The sequence below is a fragment of the Rattus norvegicus genome, chromosome 13 (assembly GCF_036323735.1).
Source record: "Rattus norvegicus strain BN/NHsdMcwi chromosome 13, GRCr8, whole genome shotgun sequence".
Taxonomy (NCBI): Eukaryota; Metazoa; Chordata; class Mammalia; order Rodentia; family Muridae; genus Rattus; species Rattus norvegicus.
The window spans coordinates 33,512,802-33,538,419 of record NC_086031.1 but is presented as its reverse complement, the minus strand read 5'-3'; the positions used below and the strand labels follow the sequence as shown (position 1 = coordinate 33,538,419).

The 25,618-nt window shown below is 46.1% G+C and overlaps 3 long non-coding RNA genes across 3 annotated transcripts; 2 read left to right on the top strand and 1 right to left on the bottom strand.

Annotated features, from left to right (window-relative positions):
* Positions 1 to 2,249: 2,249 nt before the first annotated feature.
* Positions 2,250 to 3,463, bottom strand: LOC134481620 (uncharacterized). The gene is made up of 2 exons (XR_010057321.1): positions 3,097 to 3,463; positions 2,250 to 2,365 (listed from the first exon to the last, which is right to left on the bottom strand). It is a non-coding gene; the product is annotated as an uncharacterized LOC134481620 (long non-coding RNA).
* On the top strand, positions 2,381 to 3,845 carry LOC120096199 (uncharacterized). Its single transcript, XR_005492358.2, has 3 exons — positions 2,381 to 2,592; positions 2,913 to 3,137; positions 3,555 to 3,845. It is a non-coding gene; the product is annotated as an uncharacterized LOC120096199 (long non-coding RNA).
* Positions 3,846 to 12,796: 8,951 nt separating this feature from the next.
* On the top strand, positions 12,797 to 18,734 carry LOC134481551 (uncharacterized). The gene is made up of 2 exons (XR_010057188.1): positions 12,797 to 13,398; positions 15,205 to 18,734. It is a non-coding gene; the product is annotated as an uncharacterized LOC134481551 (long non-coding RNA).
* Positions 18,735 to 25,618: the final 6,884 nt, after the last annotated feature.

The window sequence follows — 25,618 nt, the reverse complement described above, 5'->3', positions numbered from 1 at the left end:
AAATAACCAGAAGCCATTTGAGTACTTTATAATACACTTGGGTTCATACGAACCACGATAAGCCATGCAATCACTAACAGCGATGTAATAGGGCTGAGAGGACAGCTCAGTGGGTGAAAATGTCTGCTGCACAAGCACGAGGACCTGAGTTCAAATCCCCAGCATGCGTGTAAATTGTTGGGCAAGGGTACACCAATGTTTACAGTTATAAGTGCAATACTGTCAGGGACAGAGACAGGAAAACGGATGGGACTGGCCTAACTACAAGGTTAGTAAGAGGTCATTGCAAGGCAAATGAAGAAGAGGGTTATCACCTGTTGTTGTAAAAATATAAAAATAAAACAGTAATGTTGGTCTTTTTTCCCCTGCTAGGTCCGCCCCGCAGTGTCCCAAGATATCTGCTAGATATCTTGGCGGAAACACATCCCAGCCGCACACTTTCCTACACTCAAACCCTCACATAAAAGAACACACAACACAATAATCTTAGATCCAATTGGCAAGATATAATTGCCCACTTAAACATACAAAGCCTGGTACTATCCATCCCTTGAGAACATTAATAACAACCTGTAAATACACAGAGCAGAATCTTAACATCACCTGCCATCTTGTCCTGCCAAGGCTTCTCTCCTCTCTCCGGCTCCCTTTCTCTTCCTGTCTCCTCCTCTTCCTTCAAACTTCTCTCCCGCCCATCCTTCCTTCTCCGCCAATGACAGGCCTCCTTCTATCCTGTACCTGCCCCTCACCAGTACTTTACAAATTCAATGGAGAGGTGGTTCTGGTGAAGTCACCTGAGTTCTGAGTCCTTGACTAGGCAGCTGTCCTTGGGACAGTGGAATTAGCATCAAAATACAGTAACTTCAGGGCAAACCACAACAATCACCTGAAGCCCTCCTCTCCTCCACATGTGATGAATATACGTATGACAGACAGACTGACAGACAGACAGACAGATGGGCGGGAGGATGGGTGGAGACATAGACAGCATCATAAATAGCTCTATATCATTGTCATGAATCATGGCCATGTCAGATAGTGTGCATATGTATAGAAAAATTAATTTTTGTTACATTAGTTTATTTATGTGGGAAGTAGGAGGGACATCTACCATGGCATGTCTGTAGGTCAGAATTGGTTCTCTTCTCCAAATGCGGATCCCTGGGATCAGACTTGGGTTATCAGGTATCAAACTTGGTGGCAAATGCCTTCTTTACCCATTAAGCCATCTTGCTGGCCCATAGAGAAAATAATTTTATGTGTTGTGGTGTTGGGAATGACTCTGAGGCCTTGAGCATGCTAGGCAAACCAACTAGCCACATTTCTAACCCTACACTCTTCTTTTAAAAATATTCTATATTCTACGACTTTCCAGAACATACAGATTTATTATAGTATGAAATCAAAATGCCTGTGTAATTTTGTCTCTTGCTTTTGTTTTACTTAGCACTGTGTAGGAAATGTTTTTCATTTTTATGTGTTTGGGTATTTTGCCTGAGTATATGATGTGTCCCACATGCATGCAATGCCTGCCGAGGCCACAAGTGGGTGCCAGATCACTTGGAACTAGAGTTACAGCTGGTTATGAAGCATCATATGGATTTTGGGAATCCAACCCTGGTCCTCTAGAATAGCAGTCGGGTGTTCTTAAGTGCTGAGCCATCTTTCAAGCCCTATGCAGAAGATATTTTGTCCTTGTAACAAACTTTCTACAAGCTTCGAAGGCAACGCTAACTATTGAAGTGATGTTGACTGATTTAGACAGTCATTGTTTCTTTTCCTGTTGCTGTCTTAAGGGACAAAGGGTTTGTTCTGGCTTCTAGTTCAAGGGCACAGTCATCATGGAGGTTAAGGTGGCAGGAGCGTGAGGCACCTGGCCATATCCCATTCACGATCAAGCAGAGGGGGAATGAGTGCTATAGCTGTGCTGTGCAGCTCTCTTACTCCACTGACACAGTCTAGGATCTTAACGCAGGGAATGTTGCCACCCACAGTGGGCCTTCTTACCTGAATTAATGCAGTCAAGATAATTTCCCACAGACATGCCCAGAGGTCTATCTCCTAGGTGATTCTTGAGTCTGTTAAGCTGACAGTGCTAATCATCACAATCATTTATTGTTAGAGAAGCTTATTTAAAACTCTTTAGAGCTGGACATGGTGGTAAACGCCTTTGATCTCAGCAATTAGAAGGCAGAGGCAGGTGGATCTCTGAATTCAAGGCCAGCCAAGGACAACATAGTGAGACCCTGTCTCCAAAAACATTATTATATTTATTTCTTTTGTGGGGAAGCACATGCATGATGCAGAACGTGTGTGGAAACCAGAGGACAACCAGAGTTGTTTTTCTCTTTCCATTGTGTGGGTCCTAGGGAACAAACAGATCAGCCTTAGCAGTTAGCATTTTTACCTTCTGACACATCTTCCAACTCTCCAAAACCAATTTTTAATGACTATGTTGTTAAGATCTCTAGATGTCCTTTCTTGGTTTGTGTGTACAGGGGCAGATTTATTGGCACCATCTCAGATATCCACCACTGGGATTACAGCACTGACTTATCATGATTGTGATGGGGTTCTGACTCAGGTCCTCAGGTGAGCATCGCAAACACATTATCTATCATGCCCTCTCCCCATCAGCAACTTGTTTTGACCCATCCTCACTGTCCTCCCCTCTCCTCACTCTCCTCTCCACTCCTCACTCTCCTCCCCCTCCTCCCCCCTCCTTCCCCTCCTCTCCCTTCCTCTCCCTCCTCCCCCCTCCTCACTCTCCTGCCCCTCCTTCCCCCTCTTTCCCCTCCTTCCCCCTCATTTCCCTCCTCTCTCCTCCTTCCCCTCCTCTCCCCTCCTTTCCCTCCTCCTCCCTCCTCCCCCTCCTCACTCTCCTTCTTCTCTTTGTTGTCTTTTTCTTTTAGGTAAGATCTCACCGTGTAACCAGGACTGGCCCTAAGCTCTCACATTTGCCTGCCTCCGTCTCCTGAGTGCGGGCTAAAAATGGGCAACACCGTGACTGGCTCCTCTTCAGTTTGGCAGCTTTGTTACCCTAAGATTCAGTCCCCCTTGAAGTAGCAGCTATGGGGAGGGCTACCAGTTACTTACAGAAGGACTTCATGCAGGTTCTCCAAAGACATCACCAGCAGGTTGTAAACAATATTGATGTTCAGGGGCATGGGGGAAGGGTGTTTGTTGCCTATGGGTTCTGTACCAGCAGGTGGGAAGCCATGGACAGTGAGATCCCTTAGGGTGTCTCTTCATCACCCTGGCTGTTTGGCTGTCCACAGGCTCATTACATCCTCGCCATGGTCTGCAAGAGTCATTGATAGTCGGCTTTTAATTTTCCCCTGAGAAAGAAACTGGGGCCAAAGAACTAAAAGCAACTTGCGGAAGTTCCTACAGCTCAGCTGTGGGGCTTACGCTGACCCTGAAACCCAGCACCCTTCCCACCGCCCAGTTCTTTTCCTTTCTTGGTACCTCCATTATTAGACCACCTGGATATTCTTAGCTAACAATGGACGACATAAATAAATGCACGGTCATTTCCCCACATTTCCGCACAGGTCCCCTGCAGATGGCCAAGCCCTTTCTCTGAACACAGCTTGAAAAGGCACCGTGCAGAATGGAAAGACAGGATCAGCATTAATCATCCCAGAACAGCTCAGACCAGCTTTGCAGGGGAGAAGTGGGCTGCAGGGAAGATTGGCAGCTGGGGACCTGCTGTCAAGAGACTCCGGGGTGGAGGCTTCTGCTAGGTTAAGGAGCCAGTGTTTGGACTCAGTTCCCAAGGGTGTACACTGTCTGCTGTTCTCCCCTGCAGAGACCAGACTGAAGTCCCAAGCAAGGCAGTCCCTAGGCCAAAGTCCAGAAGATGGAAGGGGCGGGGGAGGGGTGAAGGGGGGAGGGGGAGCCTATAAGGCTGCTGAGTGTTGTCCATGTGTTTACCAAGGAAGAGCCAAAATAAATCCTATACTATCATTTGAGCCTCAGCTGTTCCCCAAAGCCCATATGCTAAAAGTTTGGTCACCAAGGTATGGCACAGTTGGGAGCACAAGCCTAGTGGGAGGAAGTGAGGCTATTGGAGGCATGCCCTCGGTTAACACATTGGAACCCCAATCACTCCTCTCTCCCCTCCTTCCTGGCCACCACGAGGCAAACAATCCTCTTCTACCGCTGTCCTTTGTGATGTACTGTGTTGTCACAGACCCAAAGAAACGGAGCCAAGCAACCGCGCACCAATCTTCAGAAACCGGGGCCGAAACAGATTTTTCTTTCTTATCAGTTATTATCTAAGATGTTTTGCCCAGTTTTACATTCTAGGGTGGTTGGCAGGAGATGCCCCCCTTAGTTTTTTCTTCCACAAGATTTGGGAGATAGCATGGCTTAGTCTACTTGCTATGCAAGTATGAGGACCTGAGTTTGAGACACACACACACACACACACACACACACACACACACACACACACATCACTCAAGTAAAAGGCCAGTGTACACAGTGCACACCTGTAATCCCAATGGTGGAAAGATGGGAGACAGAGATGGGTGGATCCCTAGGGGCTTGTTAGTCAGCTAGGCCAGCTATTTGGTGACGTTTCAGAGCAACGAGAGACTTTGTCTCAAACAAAAAGTGGGAATGGTCCCAAGGAACAGCGCCTGAGACAGTCCTTACACCCCTTCACATACACACATGAGCACATACACAGTCGAGAGAAGACAATTACAAACAAGAAACAAAGAGGCTGGGGTGGGGGTAGCACAGTGGTTAAGGGATGTATTGCTTTCTCAGAAGACCAGATTCCTGTTCCTGTTCCTACCAGAAACAAACAGCCTGTAACTCCAGCTCTAGGGGCATGTGATACCAGGCTTCTGCTGGCACCTGCACTCACCCATGTCTCTCTCTCTCTGTGTCTCTGTCTCTGTCTCTGTCTCTCTCTAATTCTATCTCTCACAGAGAGGGAGGGAAGGGAGAGGGAGAGAGAGAGAGAGATTAAAAATAAATATTAAAAGAGTTGGAGTAGGAGCCATCCCAGGCACCTGGGGAGAAAGGCAGGACAAAGCTCAGAGCAAACACAACACAACCAATCTGCCTGTAAGTCAGACTTGGGGCGGTTTGCAAAGTGTATTTCCCATTCGGTTCTCAGACATACAGGCCAACCATTGTTCTCAGAAAGCAGCAACTGCTTCTAGGGAGTGTTCAGCATCTGGGTGTGACGCTGGGGAAGCTGGTTTTCCATGGAAGACATGAGGCCATTCTTTGAAGAAGACATAGGAAGTCCTGGATAGGGTACTTGCTTTCCACTGCTCCCCAAAATTAAACACCCCAGATTCAGTGACTTCCCACAACGCAGTTTATGTTTGGTCTCCTGGGCCACAGGAGATGCAGGGACAGGTCCATTTCCTTGTGAGCTGAATTCAGTTCCATGATGCTGAAGCATCCTTTTCCTGTGGGCTGTCAGCCCCTGGGGCGGGTTCTTAGCTGCATCTTAGAGACATCTCTCTGGTCCTCGAACTTTCCAGAAACAGCAACAGGCCCCGTCTCACGCTACCAAGTCTGTATCTCTTCTTTTGCCACACCTCTGCCTGCGACCACAGCCAGCCATGGTCCTTTAGCTTTCTGCCCGACTTGCTTTATTTGTGCAGGCATATGTGTGTGTGCGTGTGTGCATGCAAATGTATGCCCGTGGGTGTCCTCTACTTTATTATTTTTTGTGTTTGTCTACTATTAAACTTGTTTTGCATTGCATTCGAGTAACTTGTGAGAGTTCACTATTAGATCAAAATGCAGAACTCTAATGCCAGAAAAATGTTTATCAATAAAATAAAGTTGACATTGCTGTCTGGTGAGAACTGTAGCCTTCAATGCTACAGGAGAAGATTTACGTTTTATTCTACCTTATTTTTTTTATACACACATAGATTTTTCTTGGATATATACATGTGATATGCATTTGTGTATGTCTGCGCGCTCAAGTTCATGGACATGTGGAGATCAGAAGTCAACTGCAGGCATTAGTACATGCCTTCTCTACCATGTGGATTCTGGGAATCAGACTCAGGTTGATGATCCTTCTTACTTGTAGAGGGCCGCTTTAACATTCGCCACCACAAGATGGCGCTGGCTTCCACTGCGCCCCACGTGGAAGGCCAGGATAGCCTCCGCCATTACAAGATGGCCCTGGCCTCCGCCGCGCCAGCCGACTTCCTTTCAGGAAGTTAACTGTGTGCGCATGTGCAAGAGTGCCTTCATGCCAGGTCTTTGCCCACTCCAGGGTGTGCCTAATGAGATCATGGGTAAGCGACCAATCATGTGTGGATGCGCCGCGCTAGGGTGTATATAAGCCGTGCCATGCGGGCGCGCGGGGCTCTCCCTAAGATTTCAATAAAAGGTTTGGCTGCCGCAAGGATTCGTATGTCCCCGCGTGTTTTCTTGCTGGCGAGAGGTCGCGCGTGGGACACTTACTGGTCTTTCTTTGGGGATAAGTTTTCTCATTGCTTGCTGATTGAGCTAAACTGGCTAGCCGCCAGTCCCAGCGATTCTCCTGTTGCTGTTCCTGCACTGAGATTACAGGCACATGTCATCATACCCTGTTTTCAAGAGGGACTGTGTGTGTTTTGTGTGTGTGTTTTGTGTGTGTGTTTTGTGTGTGTGTGTTTATGTGTGTGTGTATATATATATGTATATATATGTATGCATGTGTTTATATGTGTGTGAATGTTTTTGTGTGAATGTGTTTATGTGTGTATGCATGTGTATATGTTTATATGTATGTGTGTATATGTGATGTGTATTTGTGAATATGTGTATGTATGTATATGTAGGTGTACGTGTGTGTAATTGTGTGTGTATATATATGTTTGTGTATGTGTGTATATGTGTGTATATGTGCACATGTGTATGTATGTGTGTATGTGTAGGTTACATGTATATATGTGAATGTGTGAATATGTGTGTGTATATGTATGTGCATATGTGTGCCTATGTGTATTATGTATGTTTGTGTGTGCTCATGTGTTGGTACACATACATATGTGTGCATGTATGTGGATGCCAATGACAGGTATCGTCCTTCCTGACTCTCCACCTTATTTCACTGAACCAGAACCTCGTCAGTTCAGCACGCTGGCCAGCAAGCGCCGGGGACCGTCCTGTGCTTTCACAGTGGAGTTGTGAACACATGCCACCATGCCACGCCTTTTCTATGTGTGTTGGGGATCTGAACTCAGGTCCTAATGTTTGCACAGAACACATTTTACTGACTGAGCCACCTCCCCAGCTCCTGTGCGATTCAGTGGAGCCTACCTGGATACACTTCTTGTGTGAAAATCCTAACTTAATTGCATCCACAGAGTCCCTTTTGCAGGTTACAAATTCATATCAGGGAATCGGAAAGTGGACGTTCTTAGGGCCCTGTTACTCTGCCTTCTGTAGTTAGATCAGGCTGTGAGATTTGCTCATCTTCCATGAGATGTTACATGCAGTAATAAATGTCGACTAGACCAATCACGTGACAGGGTGTAGTGAGCTAGAGCTAAAGCAAGTGCCAGCTGGCATTATACAAGCAAGGCAAAGTGCTGTCCCCAGCAGCTTGCGTCAAGCCGTCCGTCAGATGCATGGTTTGGGAATGCAGTTCTGCAGGTGAGTGTGTAAAGCATCATTGTAAGACCTGACACAAATGGACGTGCTTGGTTTGCCTTCAGGGCTCTGTCTTTTCCAGGCACCATTAAGAACCCTGTGGAGCTGTGTGAACGTCATTTGCCAAGTCTCCCAGCCAGCGTGGACTAGTTCAATGGTTCTCACGCTTCCTAATGCAGTTTAATACAGTTCTGCAGTTTAATACAGTTCTGCATCTGTGGTAACCCGAATCATAAAATTATTTAGGTTGCTACTTCATAACTGTAATTTACTACTGTTATGAACTATAATATAAATGACATACAGGATATCTGATGTTCGGTCCCTGTGAAAGGGACCACAGGTTGAGATACGCTCGATGCTCTAGACCCTTGGCCTTGGCTAACTACATTCGCACCTGCTGTTCCCACAGCCTACATGACCTTCCGCCTCCTGACAGCCCCAGCACATCAGAGAACAATGCCTGAGAGCTACGGGGAACCCAGAAGCTCAGTCCCCACGCAGACCACCTGAAACCAAGTCGACATTACAATACAGTCCCACTGAAGGATAGCTCAGTCAGTACTGCTCAACTGTCAAAGGGTTTGCCCTACAAGCATGAAGAGCTGGATTCAGATCCCCAGACACATGTAGAAAGCAGGGTGTGTTGGTGTGGGCCTGCAATCCCAGCAGAGCAAGATCAGAGGTGGAGAGAGGAGGATCCTTGGGAGAGCGGGCCAAGGAGCTGGGCCCGTGTGGCAGGCTTGCAGGCAGTGAGAAACCCTGTATCAAACAAAAGGTGGGGGTGCACCTGATGTGCCTGAGGGGAGAACACTTGATGTTGTTCTGTGACTGCCACACATGGTGAGCACGAGCGAGCACGCACACACACACACGCACACACACGCACACACACTCACACACACATACACACACACACATACATGCACATGCACACGCACACGCACACGCGCACACACTCAAACTTGGATGTACCACAGGGCTTTCCAAGTACTTGAAGGTTCCAATAACTTTTGTCAGGGGCCAACTGGACAGCTTGTCTTCTGGGGAGCCCATCCTTATTACCCTCCATTCTTTGCACCCCAGGGAACTTCCCTTGCATAATATCAACTTACGAATGAGGGAAAGATATGACGTTTGCTTTTCTGAGACTGGCTTTGTTTACCTGATGTGAGTGCCTCCGGTTGTACCCATTTTCTTTTAAGTGAACTTCATTCTTTATGGATGAAAGAAATTCATTCCGCTGTGTGTATATACCACATTTCTTGACCGATTCCTAACATGCATGTGCATAAGGGGTGAGGGCAGAGTAAGGGGGACAATACACTTGATAGATAATATAATTTGTATGATGACCCTTTCTTTCCTTTTTTCCCTTCCTTCCTTTCTTCCTTCCTTCCTAAAAGCACTGGTTCAGTTTCAGCCCCTATTCGAAAGAGCTGCCATGACAGTATGGACTTGTAACCATAGTGCCAAGGAAGGGAAGACAGCCAGATTCCTCAAGCTTGCTGGGTAGCCAGTCTAGCCAATTGGTGCGAAAAGAAGAGGAAGAGAAAAAGGAGGAGAGGAAGAAGAAAACAAGGAAGAAAAGGGGCCCATGAGAAGAGAATGAAACTCAAGCCAGGCTCACACAGCTAACTGTGGAGGCCCAACAAGTGCCCAGCAACTGCCTTGTTGACTCTATGCCCTTGGTCTCCCCCGCCCCCTCCAAGTTAGGACTTGTAACCCACAGGCAATTATGATATTTGTTTTATTTGGAAGTCTCCAAATTACGTTTAAAAATACCCCTGGGTTTCTTTGAGAAGGCAGGTTGGGAAAGAGTCTGGCATGAGGGAAACCACAGAGCACTGACAGCAAAAGAAGGGAGACAGAGCCCTCCAGAGATGCTGTTTCCAGCTGCACCAGAGAGACGCAGATGGGGATAGAGGGGGAAACAAACTTCAGCCACTCTAAGAGACAGGAGAAAACCAGAGCATGGGTGGGCCTGGGAGCCCTTTGCTCCCACATTTTGGGAAGAAAGAAGTTTCATTTCAGTAATTGTGGGTCTTTCTCAAAACAGCAATTCTTGTGTTTGCTTCTAAATTATACACTAGAGTTAAGCGTGGGGAACGTCGCCCAAGACGGTGCCTAACTTTGCCCTTTTGAGCCAGGTTCAGGGCCTTGTAGAACCTGCTGAAGTGATATCACTGATCCCAGAAACTCAAGAGTGGCCTGAGCAGCACAAGAGCCTCTCTCAAGACTAAGTACTGAAGCTAGGTATGGTGACACTCCTGAGACCCCAGCACTCGGGAGGTGGGGGCAGGGTGATCAGAAGGAGTTCAAGATCAACTGCAGCTAAATACCAAGTCGGAATGACTGGAGGGGGAGGGGAGGACAGGTCAGGTAGTGGGGCCTGGGGGTTACTTACAAAATACATCATATACTTGCATGAAAATGGCCTATGTCACCCTGTTTAATAGTACTTTTTAAAACAAATGTTATTACATTTATTTGTTAGGTGTGGCACACATGTGCCATGTCCTGTGTGGATGTCAGAGGAGAAATGGCAGAGACTGGTTCTCTCCTTTCACCATTTCGGTCCTGGGGATAGAACTCAGATTCTCAGGCTTAGTGGCTAATGCCTTTACCTGGCGAGCCATGCTGACAGTGCGATAGCATACACACGGGGGAAGGAGTCTAGTTATGCAGCTGGCCTGAAACTTAACCTGCTATGTAGATCAGACCAGGTATGAACTCATGCAGACCTGTCTGCCTCTGGATCCTGAGCACTAGAATAGAGAAAGAGAGAGAGAGAGAGGGGGAGGGGGAGGGAGGGAGGGAGGGAGGGGGAGAGAGAGAGAGGAGAGAGAAAGAGAGGAGGGAGAGGAGAGAGGGAGAGAGAGAGAGAAGAATTAATTTAAGGGGCCGGAGAAATGATTCAATAGTTAAGAGACTCATCACTCTTGTACAGAATATGGCTTCAAGCACCCACGTGGCAGCTCACAACCCTCTGTAATGCCAGTTCCAGAAGATCCATCTCCCTCTCCTGGCCACCATGGGTACTACATACACACGGAATGCATACGGGCAGACAAACGTACACATACGTTTTTAAAAAAGGAATAGAACAAAGGGCATGCTGGTGGGAAGTCTTGATCTTCAGCTTGGAGGAGCTGCAGTGAAATAATCAGAAAGTTAAATCCATTTTAAGTAATCGTACCCAATTTTATACATGAAAGAAAAGTTCGTATAAAGCTAGCATCCATTTTGGCTCAAAGTTTCTTACTAGTGTTTTGTGTAGAGGGAATGAATATTTAATGTAGCTGTTTGAGTTCTACTATCTCTTAGATGCGAGAAACGGGGGTCCTGTTCACTTTATGATTTTTTTATGAAAGCTCTATTTTTATTTATGCGTACAGGTGTTTTGCCTATGTTCATGTATGTGGACCATGTACATACTTGGTGCCTGCAGAGGCCAGAAGAAGCTACTGTGTCTGCTGAGCCCTGAGATAGCCCTCTTCAAAGACTGACAATGACCGACACCCATCAGCTCATAATTTCTTTATATGAAGTTCTTTTTCCTGCACTTGGATTATGGACACACTTGTGACAGCTTCCAAGTTCCCCATCCGAGATCTTTAGCATCTAAGTCCCCTCCTTTCTTATGGAGGTGTGTGTGTGTGTGTGTGTGTGTGTGTGTGTGTGTGTGTGTGTGTGTGTGTGTGTGTGCACATGCAGAGGCCACAGTAGGGCGTTAGATGTCTTCCTCCATCCTTTCACTGAACCTGAAGGTCACTGTTTTGGCTAGACTGGCAAGCCAGCAGGTCCTCCAAATCCTCTTATTTCTTCCCAATGCTGGGCTTATAGGCATGCAAAGGCACGCCTGGCTTTTAATCTGTGAGCTGGGGTTCCAAATTCAGGTCCTGTGCTTGTGTGGTAATCACTTTACCAACTTTGAAACTGCATTCTTAGGTACTATGGGCCGTATTCCATGACTGGCGATCATTTGAGTTAGTGCATTTATTTAATTATGTGCACCAGAAAATACACTTGTAATCTCTAAAACTTTTATTACAAATTACTTGCTGGAAAGACATGCAATCTAAAGGCTAGTTGATTTATCATTGTATATGTAATTTCTAGTCAGTATAAAGCCAATAGGGTGTCCTCCACTAACCGAAACCAAACATCGCGTGCCATGAAGGTGCTTTTCTTTTCCGTTGAATTGGTCCAGGAACTAATTGCTTTAATGACTCTAATTAAAAAAAAAACTCAAAGTTAAATCCATCATTTTGTTGGTAGGGAGTTTGAACACCGTTTTAATGAGTCTGACATTTTTTGCTCTTACAGATTGCCTTGTCACACTGCCTTCATTAACCACACTGCCTTAGTTAGGGTTTCATTGCTGTGAAGGGACACCATGACCAAGGCAACTCTTAGGAAGGCAAACATTTGACGAGGATGACTTACAGTTTCAGACATGGTTCTGGAGACGGAGCTGAGAGTTCTACATCTTGATCCAATGGCAGCCAGAGGAGACTGTCTTCCACAGGCAGCCAGGACAAGACTGTTACCCACAGGGCAGAGCTTAAGCACCAGGAGGCCATGCCAATGTGACACACTTCCTCCAAAAAGGCCACACCTCCTAATAGTGCCACTCCCCATGGCCCAAGCATTCAAACCTGAGTCTATTGGGGCCAAACCTATTCAAACCACCACAGATGCATAAGTTTTCTCTGCAGTGCAAAGAGGATCCTCTCACTTTCCTGAACTCCCGCATCTCAGGCTGGACCATGCAACTCAGTGTCCCACATGGGCCATATAAGAGCTATAGTGCCAAGACACACCCCCAGCCCTTTCTCACAGCCCTTTCCAGTTTTGCTTCTCTGCCTGTGCGTTGAGTTTCCCAAGAGCCCAAAAACTCCCCATCTGAGATCATTGAAGCTCAACCATTGCCCTTTGTGAGCCTCTAAGGAATCCACTAGTCTTGTGTTTACTAGTGGTTCCCTCTTAATGCTGGCTAAGATTTTCAAGCTCTGTTTTCATTGAGTTGTGGAGGTTTATAGGCATAAGAAAATAAAGACCATAGAAGAAAATATTAGGTCCTTTGAACCATGTTAGGTTTTCAGATAGCCAAATGGTCCCTCCAGAGTGGCTCCAGGTGATTTTGTCCATGATATCCTGGTGAAAAACCCCCTCCCAGAAAGGGAATTGTACAAGCCCAAGGCCCTCAACTATAAAAATAAAAAATAAGTTTTTAGATATGTGGGACAAGCTGACCCATCATTTAGACGAAACAGACCAGAAAAGAAAACAAAATGCAGAAACCAGACTAAATTATGGGCACTACTCCATGGGCCACCTGACAGGAAAAAAAAACAGTCCCTGAGCCCCCGGAAGCCCTGACCACCATGTACTTTTTGCTAACTCACTGTTATGATTATAGCCAAAATAAGTAACATACACGTATGCCTCATTTACTCCACCAATCACATCCCTGTAACCATGCATCTGCTTCTGTAAGCCTGCTTCTGCTCCCCAATGCCCTATAAAAACCCGTCCCTGGTTCTGCTAGGCGCACCAGTCTTCCAAATTGACTGGGACGCCCACAGATACCTGTGTATCCTGATCAATAAAAATCCTCTTACAGATTACAGCCGGTGGACTCGGACTGGTCATTGGGGCTTGAAGATCTCCCTCCTGAGGGAAGATTCTCTCTGAGAGTCTTACATATGGGGGCTCGTCCGGGATCGGAGATCCTCTGCCTAGAGACCACCGACCACCCACCGGGAGGTAAGCTGGCCAGTGTTTGTCTTGTCCTGTCTTGTCTTGCTTTGTGACTTGTTCTGTAAATGCTTAGTTACTTGGCTTGGGTCTATACCGTTTGTATTTGGGCGGGCCAGAGAAGGAGCTGACGAGCTCGAACTTCTCCCCCGCAGCCCTGGAAGACGTTCCAAGGGTGTTTGGAGCCCGGTTTTTCGGGGCTCAGCCTGTATCGGAAGGATACGTGGTTTTGGGTTGGAGGAGAGAGGAGAGAGCCAGATCCACTGAAGGATCCGGACCCTCGTCGCCTCTGTCTGAATTTTTGGTTTCAGTTTGACACCGAAGCCGCGTGGTGCGTCTGTCTGTCTGACTGTTGAAATTGTTTGTCTTCTTTGTGTCCTAATTTTCTTTGAACATCTGTGGAAATTGGTTATAGGATGCTTTGTCTTGGTTTTGTTTGTCTGGTTTGTTTTCTGTGGTATTGTCGAGTGTCTTTTTGACTTTTGTTTCATTTTTTGGACTTTGGATAGATGACTGTGTTTAAAATCTTGGACTGACGACTGTGTTTAAAATCATGAAACTGTTTGCTTTGTTTGTCAAGGAGTTTTACTTGGTCCTCTTGGTGCTTAACTTGGAAATAATTTGCTTGAGAAAAATTGTTTTATCTTTCTCTCTTGAGCCTCCTCCCCAAGGAGAGATGCCCCTCCCTTTGCTCCCCTTGTCCAGCCCAGCTGCTGTTAACCGTTGTGTATGAAGAACTCCAGGAGTGAGTGACCCTGTCTGAAGCAAGCATTAACAAGAGCCTGAAAGCTTTACCTTAGATCCTGAAGAAAAATTCTCCCTGTTGCTTAAACATTCACAGCTTCTAAGGAAGGGACAACACAGAGTAGGAAAATGTAGGGGCTGAGGGTGACAAGGATGCAGGCCTGCTAGCAAGCTGCAGGCTGCGCGTGGGCAGTGGCGCAGCTCTGGCCAAGTCAGCGTAAGAAGAGTTTCAAGGTGATGAGGCCGGCCGGCTTTGACAACAAGAAGATAGCGTAGAGTTAGTGGTTGTTTTTATGAGACTTTTGGCCCTGAAATAATATATAATTCCAGTTGCTGCCTTCAGTGGCCAGACCTTCAACACTTGCTCACAGAAAGAGAGCGTCCATTAAGAGAAGTTCTTTAAGGGAGCCTGCCTTATCTGCTGGCCCTATTCCAAGAGAGGAGTTGATCTCCAACATTAAGTAACCTTCCCTGTTAGTCATCATTGACATGGAGAGTGCCTTTGATCCTTTCTCCACAGCAGCCAGTTCCTGCCCCTGTGGTCAAAATGCCCCAGGTTGGGGGACAGAGAAGCCCCTGAGATAGTTTCGGAGGGAATCTACAACAAACTGTGAAGAACTTTGTTTTGCCAGTCAAAATTTAGAATTCAGGCTTTGGCTGTGGCCAAGGTCAGGATTAATGTTTTCTTTTCCATGGGCCTTTAGCCCACTGAGACAGTTTAGTAAAGGGCTGCTACTGAGGTCCTGAAAGTCCCAGGTGAACTGGTTACAATTCTTTTGTCAGCCACTTGGCATCTGGCACCCAGGTCCTAACCATCTCTCCATCCTTTTGTTATTAGTTCTTAAGTCCAGAGAGATAGTCGGTAACAGATCAGCTCCCTCTCTGCTTGCCGTTCTGTTTCACAGACACAAAGCTTGTGCTTATTTTTACAATGGCCTTTTTGTCCCCAAAAGTCCTCCTGGTTTAGCTGTGTGACTAAATGCTATTTGGCCTCTTCAGTGGACCTCTATTCTCTAGATTCTCTTGTTTTCCCACCATCCCATCTGAGATGCTTGTTAGTAACTGTTACAGGTCTTCTTCACCACTGAGGAAAGACGGAATCCTACTAGAGGCCAGAAAGAATGTTCCAGACATGGATGGAAGACCCTCACTCCTGACTGTTGACTTGAATACCCCTGAAGGTAGGGAGTGCTCCAGGTCTGCCACCAGGCTCCAAGGGTGGGTCTCTGAGGGGCTGGAAAATGCCCCACCAATCTGGCTAAGATAAGGAAAAGATATAAAGAGAGAAAGTTACAGAAATTTAAAGGGTTAAGCTAAGTTGCTGAGAGTTAGTGTAAGTTACAGAGAAAGTAAAGTTGAAGTGTAGTTACATAAGTGGACAGCATCTAATAGCTGTAGAGGAAGATGCAGAAGATATGAGAGCGACTGAGGAAGAGAAAGAGGAAAGAAGGTAAAAAGAGCAGGAAGCTAAGAAAGAAAAGAGACAAAAAGAAGAAGTTGGAGAGCTAAAGAGGGATAGAAGACAGGAGAGGAATATATACTGGCCACAGTAATTAGGGAACCTAGGAAGACAGTACCTGGCAACAGAAGAGAATTCCTAGCTAAAGATCAGTGTGCCTATCGCAAGGAAAAAGGACATTGGGTGAGGGACTGCCCCAGGAAGAACAAGAAGGGCCTCTCCAGCAACCCGGGAGGCAAGCCTCTTGGTTCTAGAGTGCTGGCTATGCGCAAAGATAGAAGGGAAGCCTGCCCAGTTGTTTTGTGAATACGGGGGCCCAACACTCTGTGCTCCTACGCCCAAATGGGCTAGTGTCCAGCAAAAGACCTTGAGTACAGGGAACTACCGACAACAAATGATACTCATGGACTACCCGAAGAACGGTGGACCTTGGCGTGGGCCGGGTATCCCACTTGTTCCTTGTGATTCCAGACTGCCCCTACGAGTCTAAACCCTGCAACCCTGCTCCCGGACCCCGACCTAGACACCCCCCTTCATGACTGTCAGCAGGAGCTCACTAAAGCACAGGAGTGGCATAAAGATCTGACTGACCAGCCACCAAAGGGGGTAGATGCCATCTGGCTCATAGATGGGAGCAGCTTCTTAGAGAAGAAAAAAGATGGGCTGGGGCAACAGTGGTTGATGGAAACAGAGTCATATGGGTTCAGGCCCTACCAGAAGGCACCACTACTCAGAGAGTAGAGCTTGCTCCCCTCACCAAAGCCCTTGAGCCGAGAAGGAGACTTAACATCTATGTAGACAGCACGTATGCCTTTGCTACAGCCCATCAGCAGAGGGGCCTGCTGACATCTGAGGGCAAGAAAAAAAAAAAAAAAAAAAAAAAGAAGGGCCCTCCATGACCCAGCCAGGCCGAAGAAGAGACTCTGGTACACCTCAACGAGAAAGAAGATCCTGCTACAATTTTTACAGGCAGAGGCCATGGTAAAACAAATACATCAATGGACTCACTTAGGGGTAAGCAAACTCATCCAGACGTTTTCAAAAACTAAATATTATGTTACAGGTCTCAAGTATCTCGTGGAACAGATAGTACAGTGATGTATACCATGCCAAAAGGTAACTGTTTTCAGAAAAGTTGACTGTGGTAGGAGGCTCCGTGGGGAACGGCCTGGATACTACTGAGAAGTGGACTTCACAGAGATAAAACCAGGAAAATATGGTTATAAATGTCTCCCAGTGTTTATAGATATCTTTTCAGGAATAGGTAGAAGCTTTCCCCACCAAGCAAGAGACGGCCTCAATAGTCATCAAGAAGATACTAGAAGAAATCTTCTCCTGATTTGGAATGCCCAAGGTAATCTGGTCAGACAACAGCCCTACTTTCGTTGCCAAGGTAAGCCAGGGTGTGGCCAAGTATTTAGAGGTTGATTGAAAATTACGTTATATTTACAGACCTCAAAGTTCAGGACAGATAGAGAGAATAAATAAGACTCTAAAAGAAACCCTGACCAAATTGACCATGGAGACTGGCGTAGACTGGGTGACACTCCTTCCCTCTTGCTCTCTTCAGAGCATATGGGGCCTCAGCTCCCCTGACTGTATTAGATGATGTTACTGAACCAACATGTCATAGTAATAATGATTTATATGCCAGGCTAAAAGACCTACAGGTGATACAGAAAGAAATCTGCTCACAGCTGGCAGCAGCCTATGCCCCGGGGACCCCTGAGACATCTCATCAGTTCCAGGTTAGAGACTACAGCTACATACAATGACACGGAGCCCAGACACTCGAGCCTCGCTGGAAAGGACCGTACCTGGTGCTGCTGACCACCCTGACAGCCGTCAATTCTCAGCCCTCACCAGCAGCGTACTAGCTGTTGGGGCTGAGAGCTGGGACCTAGAGGGACACTCAGATCTTCAAAAAGCTCCCTAGACTTAAGTGATTGGGAGGTTGCTATAATGCTCACTTGAGGAGTGTGTTTTAGAAACAAGAATTTCATGTTTGCCTGTTTGCCCTGGGTTCCCTCGGAATAGGTGTAAGGATAGGCTTGATTTTTATTGCAAATGATGTAACATTACATATGTTAGTACTCCTAACACTTCTTGGGACTGTGCCTCAGGGATCACAATCTATATAAGTTTAGAAGTTCTAAAAGACCTTGGTGTATAGGTTCAGATAGTGTCCAGGTTAGAATCCTGATGCTAAAGACTTAATAAGACACAAAAGAGAGTTGAGAATTATTTAAGGCTATCTAGGTGCTACAAGGGCAGCACAAGGACATCTGCTGTTGCCCTACAATGCAAGGCTTATAGAGAATTCAAAACTGCCATTGACTCAGATATGAAAAGATTAAAAAAAGACTTTTTAGCTGGCCTCCAAGAACACCTAACCTCCCTCTCAGAGGTAGTCCTTCAAAATAAGAGAAGATTAGACCTGATATTCCTTAAAGAAAGAGTCTGTGTGCTACACTAAAAGAAGAATGTTGTTTCTATACAGATCAGACAATAATAATAAGAGATATAGTCTTTCAGTCATTCAAACTTTTGTGCTGAGACAACAGTATCAGATGGTAAAACAACAACAACAACAACAAAAAAAAACAGAGGTACCTTAACCAAGTTGAGTGGAAGATTCCACTCAAGGACAAAAAAAGAAAATGGGGGAATGAAAGACCCCCTCCCCGAAAGGGAATTGTACAAGCCCAAGGCCCTCAACTATAAAAATAAAAAATAAGTTTTTAGATATGTGGGACAAGCTGACCCATCATTTAGACGAAACAGACCAGAAAAGAAAACAAAATGCAGAAACCAGACTAAATTATGGGCACTACTCCATGGGCCACCTGACAGGAAAAAAAAAAAAAGTCCCTGAGCCCCCGGAAGCCCTGACCACCATGTACTTTTTGCTAACTCACTGTTATGATTATAGCCAAAATAAGTAACATACACGTATGCCTCATTTACTCCACCAATCACATCCCTGTAACCATGCATCTGCTTCTGTAAGCCTGCTTCTGCTCCCCAATGCCCTATAAAAACCCGTCCCTGGTTCTGCTAGGCGCGCCAGTCTTCCAAATTGACTGGGACGTCAACAGATACCTGTGTATCCTGATCAATAAAAATCCTCTTACAGATTACAGCCGGTGGACTCGGACTGGTCATTGGGGCTTGAAGATCTCCCTCCTGAGGGAAGATTCTCTCTGAGAGTCTTACACTGGCAGCCATGTTGAACATACAGTCAGCTTCAGCTCCCATTGAGTTGAACAGGAGGATGGCTGGGGGATAAGACAAAGACTCTGCAGGCAGACAAGGCTTTCCCAGTGCTCACTGGCCAGATCCTACTGGGATTTGGTTATGTGGAGGACTATGTGACAGGGACCAGAGCTGGAGAAGTGATAGGCACGTTCCAATTTAGTAGATGGGGAAACAAAACATAAGGGTGGTCAAGGAGTTTTCTAAGCAATAGATGGAGGAAGTACAATTTGATTCAAGTTTACATCAAATCCAAAAGCTTTGCATAGCAAAGGAGACAATGTCCACCATGGAGAAAGGACATGCAGAGCGGAGAAAGTCTTTGCCAGCTGTTCATCTAACAGAGGATGAACATTCAGGCTATAGAAGGACCTCAAGAAACTTTACAGCAAAAGAAGGGGTAATCCAATCAAAATGGGGCAAAGAATCCTCTCACAAGTAGGGCGAAAAAAGAGCACTTCCCTATAGTTGTGAGGATCATAATTTTGGAGCCTGCCTATATGTGTGAAAGGTAGACAAAGGTAAAGCCCATAGTTAAAGCCGTTTCACTTTCTGGATTGCTGGGTTTCTGGATTGCTGGGTTTCTGGGTTGCTGGATTGCCAGATTGCCAGATTGCTGGACTGCTGGTTGGAGATATCCTGACAATGAAGACTGTATTCGTCCCAACAAACCCAGAGTCCCTAATGGCAGGAAGTAGCCTAAAGAGGTCTAAGCCCCTTTCCCCTCTAACCTTCTTTCTTTCCTATCTAGGGATGGAAGGGATTAGGGTGGAATGAGGGTTGAAAGAGCGATAGGCATAAGAACCCAATAAAATAGCTTTAAAAAGTACATCTACAAAGAGCGCTGTAACAACTAGGGAGCTAATAGACTGAGTAAGCATTAGCATAGCTCTCACCTAGGTGACTAGCAGTGTGTTTTTGCCAGTTGTAATCCACAAGAAGCTTTTCTTTACCTCCAGCAAAAGTTCCGAGACAGAAGCGGAGGCATGTGTCAAAGCTGGTGACATATGTCATGATAACACATCAGGTTTCCAGTATCTCACATCTAGGCCATTGCAACAGACTTCTGAAGGTCCTTTCCCTGCACCTCAGGCATAGAGCAGAGTTCACTCTACACCACTGATCCCATGGCATGGGAAGGGTGTGGGTGAGGCATCTGATGGGGCGGAGAAGGGAGTGTGAGAGCCAGGACTGTGATTCTAATACAGGGAAGATATTGTATCTCCTGCAACTGGCCTACCAGGATGACTCTCAGTCCAAACCTAGTCTCTCTTCTTCCTCCACACCATGAAATTAATTTTTCTTAAACCATTGGCTTCACGGTCAGCCTTCCTTCTTATACCCACTCATTACGTCACAGTGAATGCTCATGTACTCCTGCTTAACTTGCAAGGTGCTTTACAGAAATTAGTCCAACTCCTAATGAATTATGACAGATGGTTCCAGCACCACCGCCAACCTTTAACGGGTGCAGAGGTTAGCCACATCTCCTGCTATGGAGGAGATGGAAATGAAATTGTTTATTTTACAGCTGATGAGATGGTTCAACATGTTTGGGGTTCAAAGTCTCTTGCCACCAAGCCTGACAGGCTGGCTTCCATCCCCAGGATTCACGAGGTGGAAGGGGTGAGCTGCTTCCGGAAAGCTGTCCTCCCATCTCCCCATTCGTGTCTGTCACACCACGGCATGCACACCCACACCCAAAGCAGATAAGAAAATAAATAACTCATAAGACACACGGTTGATCTCACAACCCGTTTCCTTTTAACCGCACCAGGTGACTATCTGAGGAACTGAGAGTAAATGAGTCACTACTCCACGAAGCCTGAACGTCACCGGGTGAGGGCGGGGCTGCTCCATTGTGCTGTCAGGCTATGGGTTTAGATGGAGCAGAGTTGAGGCCTTGGGATGGGAGGGATTATGCAGAAGTCAAAGCGAGGGATGGCATCCAAAAGGTAAAGAGGAGTTTGGCAAAGAAAGGGGATGTAGGTATTATAGTCAAAGGGGCAGGACTACATGAGCTAGTGAGATGGCTCACAGGTAGAGGTCCTTCCTGACGACCTGAGTTTGATTCCTGGGACACATGGCAGAATGAATTCCTGAGAGTTGTCCACTGATCTCTATACTTAACACTATGTGTGTGAACACCCACACACATAAACACACAGGCACTCAAATAAATAAATATAATAATTTTTGAAAAAAAAAGACATATAAAAAAGGTGAGGGATCATCAGCTTAGAACCAATGAAGTTATCTGTGGCCAAAATCTGCATGAATACAGTTGGCAGATACATTGTCAATTAAAAACTTCTAAGCCATTCAGGTCTAGTCAAGGCAACTCTGTTTAAAACCTGGGGGTGGGTCGGGCTACAAGGACAGCTTAAGAAGGAGGGCCTGAATTCTGTTGATCCCCTAGAACCCTGTGGCAGAGGTGGGGGGGGGCAACAAAAAGCTGGGCCTGCTGGTATGAACATTTGTTCACAGTGCCAGGCAGATCTATTTATCAATGGATCAATCAGTCAGTCAACCAACCAGTCAATCAATCAACAAGTCAATCAATGGTGGATGGCTGAGAAAAGACACTTGAAGTTGTCTTTGCTTCTCTATGAGCATATTCTCTCTCTCTCTCTCTCTCTCTCTCTCTCTCTCTCTCTCTCTCTCTCTAAAATAAAATAAAACCAAAACTTGGGTCTGTGGGGTGGCTCAGCAGGTAAAAACACTTGTGGCCAAGCCTGACAAACTGAGTTCAATCCTCAGGACCCACATGGTGGAAGGAGAGAATTGATCCCCAGGTATGTCCTCTGATCTCCAGTCACAAATATAAACCACCTGATTTGGTGCTAGGAACTGAGCTCCAGTCCTCTGCAAGAACAGTACATACTCTTAGCCCACTGGGGCTGGGGTTGTAGCCCTGCTGACTTAAGCTTGCCTGGCGTGGAGAACACTGGGTTGGGATCTACACACCAATAAACCTGACTTGGTGGCACATGCCTGCAAACCCAGCAAAGCAATGTGGAAGCAGAGGGAGTCGCGATCAAGGTTAGCCTCCGCTCTATAAAAAGTTCCAGGGCGGCCTGGGGTACGTGGGAATCTGTCTTGAGAAAATAAAACCAGACTAGAACAAGGACGCAAAGTTCAGCATAGGACAGATCTCAGAGCCTGCTCAGTCTGTGCGTTGTTCTGATAAGATCAAATTGGGGCTCTGTAAAACTCAGGCCCAATAGTCTTGTAGCTGCCAAGGATGCCCTGGTGAGGACTTGGCAGCCCTGCTCCTCAAAGATTACCACTCCTGATCGTGTGTGTGTGGGTGGGTGGGGGGGTACATGTGAGCTCAGGTGCCCGGGATGCCGGAGGCATCAAAGCTCCTGGAAAGGAAATTATAGATAGGGCTGGAAGCTGAACTCTGGTTCTCTGCAGGGGCAGTACATGTTCTTAACCACTGAGCCACCCTCTCTCTGGCTCCAGACCTGCTCCTTAAAAGCAGCGAGATTTCGTGTCCTACTGACCTCATTACTTGTGTTTGACCATCTCCCCGTCTTCTCTTTGGCCTATTTCCACAAAGAAAGTACCTGAGAGCAATCAAACTCAGTTTGCAACACTGTTAAGTGTTCCTTCAGAAGGCCACATATATATGTATTTATATGTATTTCCGTGTGTGTGTGTGTGTGTGTGTGTGTGTGTGTGTGTGTGTGAGAGAGAGAGAGAGAGAGAGAGAGAGAGAGAGGGAGGGAGGGAGAGAGAGAGAGGTGAGAATGAGCAGCAAGAACCTTTTAGAGAACATTATCAGTAACTGACTTCTATTGAGTCTAATAACAAAAGATGATTGCGTTTTATCAGATGCCACTGCCTTTGCATTTCATGTATGGTAATTTATTTTGTATTTTATAAAAGCAGTGGTTCACTGGGAATAGAGACAGAGTTCTGCTATTTTCTAGCATACACCAAAACAGGCTTTTAATCTCTGGCACCACATAAACTGGATGTGGCCATGTTTGTCTGTAACCACCGTTAAGTGCGAAGAGGACGCACGGTGAGAAGTTCCAGGACAGCCATTGCCACACAGCAAGTACTAGGTCAGGAGACCCTGTGTCAGAAAAAAAATCAGTCAAACAAACAAAAAGTACCGGGTCTTGTAGTTGCAGAAGGCCAAGTAGAGGGCGGTGGTGGATTTTACACAGATGCCGTGTGGGAACGGTGCCTGCCGCACAGAAGAACGTCATGGGAGCTGGAAATAAAATCTGCATTGATATCCAGAGATGGAAACATCAACGGTGTATATACCATCTCGGCTGTTAAGAATGCTTAGTGCTCGTCAAACACATCATGGTTCAGTTCCTTGCACCCACGTTAAGCAGCTCACAAGTGCCTCAGGAGCTCCAGCACCCTCTTCTGGCCTCCATGGGTATTACACCGACGTACCGTTCCCCCCCCCCCCCCCGACCCCCCATGCATACAAAATTTTAAAAAGGGAAACCTCATCAGTTCCACCTTGGTCAATTAAATGAGAGTGGGGGTTGATGGTGGTGGAGTGTCTGCAGTTACTAAGAACACCTAGATGTTGCCAACAAGCAATCAGGGATAGGAATCTTCAACGTGGGTGGTGCCTAATCAATGTGTATGGGTTGATGTGCCACTAAAGTAGGCCAGCCAGCCCTCGGCAGGTGCTTATGGTACAGCAGGAGCATGTCGGGCAATGCCATACAGGTGCTGAGGCACGTGCTACAGACATGGGCAGAGATTTTCCAAGCCGATGACGACCAGGTCATCTTCTGTGGACAAGGTCAACACATAAAGAGCCCAGATCAATAAACCTCTGGTGTCGACTTATACATATATTCACATACGGTGGAGGGATGGGGCTTGCCCCTCCTTCCCACCCCTCTTTCAAAGAAAACTGTATAACAACGAATTATCAGCCAATAGGAAGGAGATTCTTTAGGTTGCTGTATTCTAAGTGGTTAACCCTGGATGTCACTCAAGGCTCCTAAGGTTTTCTTTTTTTTTTTTTCCTTCTGTGTTTTGTTTTATTTTCTGAGACAGGTTGTCATGCAGACCAGACTGTCCTTGAAATCACTTTGTAGACAAATTTGAGGTTGAGTTCATGAGCGTCTTGATTCTATTTTTTGCTGCTTTGCAGCACTGGCTTGTAGGGGGCTCTAGAGTCAACGCTGGGCTTCTTGCTCGCTAGATGAGCATTGTGCCAAGCGAGCTACACCTCCAGACCTTCTAGCGTTTATTTCTCCATGACGTTCTCTCTCTCTAAAATGTACATTTGAGGCACTGACTCCGTGTGGAAGCACTGCAAACCAAAGGAACGCTGTGTGTGTGGTGATGAACTTAGTTCAGATGTGTGAGGCCCCGAGCTCCATTCCCAGCGCTGAAAACAAATCAACCGACAAACAATGAAAAATTGACTAGTTCTTTGCTCTCTTTCTGGGACCCACCCCATTGTCTATGTGAGAATAACGGAATGGAAATTTCCATCTCAGACATTGGTCTAGGGTCTAGTGAAATAATGACTTATGAAATACTGTGGCCTTGTCTTCATCGGGTTTTCAGAGTCATTTGTGAACATATTTCTTCTAATTTGGGTTGTGTGTGTAGGGGGTGCATACATGTGAGTACACATATGTGTGTGTGTACTCATGTGGGAATGTGTGGAAGTCAGAAGTTGATTTTGGACTGTGTTCTCTATTGCTCTCCTCCAATTTATTGTTTGAGGCTGTCTTACAGAATCTTGAGTCTGTCATTTTGGGTAGACTGGCTAGCTGGCTGGCCAGCAAGACCACAGGTTCTTCCTGTCTCTACCCACCAGCACCAGGATTACAACTGTATATCTCTATGCCCAGTTTTTTTTTTTTTATGTGGGTATTAGGGGTCTGAACTCAGGGCCTCCTGCATATGTGTCAAGCACTTTACCCACTGAGCCATCTCCAAACCTCTGTCTATTTATTAGTAGTCCCTTCAAGGGGACGTCCTCACGTTCTGGACTGTCACATCCAAAGTAACTGAGAACAATACAGTAACTGAGAACAATATATATTTTACCCTGTAACCTACAAACTCCCACAAGACCATGCTTGCCGTTTGTGTAATGCACTCTAAGATTTTCTTGCCTATTCTGACTCCGTTTCATCTTTTTTCTCACAATGCAGGTCATATACAGTTCTCCAAATTGATCCCACAACCCACTAATAAGTCACAATCTTAAAAACGGGAAATATGCTGGGCATGGCAGCACATGCCTTTAATCCCAGCATTTGGAATGCAGAGCCAGGTAGAATTCTGTGAATTTGAGTCTAGCTTGGTTTAAAAAGTGAGTTCTAAAACAGCCAGAGCTACACAGGGACACACAGTCTCAAAACAAACAAACAAACAAACAAAATAAACAAAAAACAAATAAAAAAGGAAAAGACTTGTGTGGTGTTTTGAATAGGATTAGTCTCCATAGGCTCGTATATTTAGCTATGTGGTCATTAGGGAATGGCACTACGTGAGAGGAATTAGGATGTGACCTTGTTGGAGGAAGTGTGTCACTGGAAGTGGGCTTTGGGGTATCAGAAGTTCAAGTCAGGCCCATGTCCCTTCTTTCTGCTGCCTGAGGATCCAGATGTAGAATTCTCTAGCTACTTTTCCAGCACCATGTCTGACTGCATGCCACCATGCTTCCTTCGCACCATGGTAACAATGGACTAAACCTCTGAAACTGTAAGCAAGCCCCAACTATGTTTTACTTTATAAGTGTCGCCATGGTCATGGTGTCTCTTC